Raw genomic sequence first — 3390 nt, forward strand, 5'->3', positions numbered from 1 at the left:
TTAAGATGGAAACTTAGGTTATTGATTTTATATCTTCTTTTCTAGTACATGCATTTAATGTTACATTATTTGTTGTATAATGCTATATAAATTTTCCTCTAAGCACTGGTTTTATTGCAGCCCACAGATTTTGATGTTATATTTTCATTTTCATTCATTTCAAAATATTTTCAATTTCTCTTGAAACAGTAATTTGACCCAAGTTATTTCAAAGTGTGTTGTTTAATTTTCAAATATTTTAGGATTTTCCAGCTATCTTTCTATTTTTTATTTCAAGTTTAATTCCATTATGGTATGAGAACATATTTTGCATGACTCCCATTCTTTTAAATTCATTAAGGTGTATTTTATGACCACTTATATGGTCTACTTTAGCAAATGCCATTTGAGCTTGAGAAGAAGTCATTGGAGAAAATTAGATCAAGCTGATTGATAGTGTTGTTCAGGTCAATTATATCCTTAATGGTTTTATGCTTCCTTTGTCTATCGATTACTAAAAGAAGAGAGTTGAAGTCTCTAGCTACAATAGTTGTCTGTCTATTGTTCCTTTCAGGTCTATCATTTGTTTCTTCACGTATTTGGATGCTTTGTTGGTAAGTACACATATGTTTAGGATTGTTATATCTTCTTGGAGAATCAATCCCCTTATTATTATGTAATGCCCCTCATTATCCCTGATAATCTTCCTTGTCCTGAGGTCCATTGTCTCTGAAATTAATATAGCTACTCTGGTTTTCTTTTAATTAGTGTTAAAAATGTTATACTTTCTCCTTCCTTTAATTTTAACTTTTCTGAGTCTTTATATTTACAATGGGTTTCCTATAGACAAAATATGGTTTTATTCTCTCTGTCAATCTGTCTCTTAATCGGTGCATCTAGACCATTATCATTTAAATGATCATTGATATAGTTGGACTAATATCTCCCATATATGCAACTTTTTAATATTTCTTGTACTTATTCTTTGTTTCCATTTCCCCCCTTTTTTTCCTGCTTTCTATGGCTTTCATTGAGCATTTTATATAATTTGAATTTTGTCTCCTCTCTTAGCATATCAACTATACTAATATAAAATTGTTTAATGGTTCCTTTAGAGCTTGAAATAAACATTTTAAATTAATCCAAGTCACTGTCAAGTAACACTGTACCACTTCATGTGTAACACAGGTTTCTTAGAGAGTATTCCCCATCCCTCTGTCCTTTCCTTATAACATTTCTGTCACTCATTTCGCTTATCCATATGCCATAAGCACCCAATACATTGTTATTATTCTTAACAGTTATATTTTATATCTATTAAAATAAGAAAATTAAAATATTTTATTTTTATTCATTTGTTCCTTCTCCAACCTTCTTCCTTATTTATGTAGATCTGAGTTTTCTGACTTACATCATTTCCTTTCTCTCCAATTCACTTCTTTTAATATTTCCTTCGGGACGGGTCTGCTGGGGATGAATTCTCTAAGTTTGTGTGTGTGTGTCTATGCACAAGAGGGAGATAAACAGTCTTAATATCCTTTTGAAGGACATTCTTCTGAAGGGTAATTTCACTGGGCGTAGAATTCTAGGTGCTTTTTTTTCTTTCAATACTTTAAATATCTCACTCTGCTCTTCTTGTTTGCATAATTTCTGATGTGAAGTCCACTGTAATTCTTATTTTTTTTTCCTCTGTAGGTAAGGTGTTTCCCTTCCCTCCCTTTGACTTCTTCACAGATTTTTGTCTTTGTCTTTGGTCTTCTGTAGTGTGAATATGATATGTCCAGGTGTAGTTTTTATGAGTTTGTTTGATTTGCATTTATCCCGTGTTATTCTCTGAGCTCCCTGGATCTGTAGTTTGGTGTTTGCTACTAATTTTGGAAACATTTTGTCCATTATTACTTAATATTTCTCCTGCTCCATATTCTCTTTCTTTTTGTTCTGGCAATCCTAATACATATATGTTACTTTTTGAAATGTCCCAAGTTCATGGAGTTCCTATTCTTTTTTTTAAAAAAATCTTTTTACCCTTTGCATTCCATTTTGGGAAGTTTCTATTGGTCTACCTTCAAACTCACTGAATCCTGCCTCAGCTGTGTCTATATGGATGAGACGTTTAAAGGCATTCTCCATTTCTGTTGCAGTGTTTTTAATACTTAGCATTTCCTTTTCATACTTTCTTAGAGTTTCCACCTGCCTGCTTACATTAGCTATCTATCCTTGGATATTGTCTTCTTTTTTCAATTGAAGCACTTATATAATTCACAGTTATTTTAAATTCTTTTTTTAATAATTCCAAAATTTGTGTCATGTCCAAGTCTGGTACTGATGCTTGCTTTGTCTCTTCAGATATTTTTTTTCCTGCCTTTTGGTATGCTTTGTAGTTTTTTGTTGAATGCCAGTGATGCTGTATTGGTGAATAAGTATTGAGGGAAATAGGCTTTTATTGTGAGGATTTATGCGAATCTGAATAGGAGTTGGGCCTAATTAATGTTTGCCGTAGCTGTTGGTGCCAGTGGCTTCATATTCTTCTGGGGTCCTGATTTTTGTCCCTCTTCCTCATTGTGGGCTTCCCTCAGTACTCCCTCCTCAGGGTAGGTCTGCATCTTGCAGCTCTGTCAGCTGTATTACACTGTCATTTTCCTGGAATCCAGTGTGTGGGGCAGAAGACCAATACTGTCATCTTATGATTCAATCTCAGTCTTTTAGTGTGCCTGAAACTCTGGGCTAAAACACTGACTGGTATTTCCACAGTAACTGTTTAGCTTCCCTCCACCCTCTAGGATAGGCAGGAAGGCGAGAGTGATCTGGGTCAGGCAGCATTCCCTTCTGCTGCCTGGGATAAGGCTCTGGGTAAAATTTTTCCCCTTGAAAAGTAGGCCTTTGTTATGGAGAATCCTCTGGACATATTACACAATGATTACACATATCTCCTCCTCCAGCCAGAATCACAAGGTTAGAGAATTTGCATGTGCACTAGGAAAAACCAGGGGGGTGTTCCTGGAGCTAAAACCTGTGAAGGTATGGGGGTCGTCCAAGACCACAGCCCCCATAGGCTTTTCCCTCTCATGCTAGCCCACACTCAGCCTCCAGCAATTCATCAAAATGATTGTTTAAGTGTCGCTACCAGTTTATGGCTCCAACAGTTTCTGCTCCAGGTAAGCAGATCTCATCTGTGACTCTCTGAATTTGCTTGTCTCTACAGATTTCAGGGTAACAAGTTTCCTTATAATCTTAGGTCTCTGATGAGTCCAAGAAAAGTCACGGATTTTCTGCTTCTTCTTCCTTTTCTTGCAGGCACAGGAATGACAGTTTACAAGTTCTTTGCACATTGGAGTTTAAACATTGGAATTCTGTAACCTGAAGACTTTTATCGTGGTGTTCATCAAGTTTCTTTTTATGAGATAGCATCTT

Source organism: Balaenoptera acutorostrata, chromosome 5 (assembly GCF_949987535.1).
Source record: "Balaenoptera acutorostrata chromosome 5, mBalAcu1.1, whole genome shotgun sequence".
Taxonomy (NCBI): domain Eukaryota; kingdom Metazoa; phylum Chordata; class Mammalia; order Artiodactyla; family Balaenopteridae; genus Balaenoptera; species Balaenoptera acutorostrata.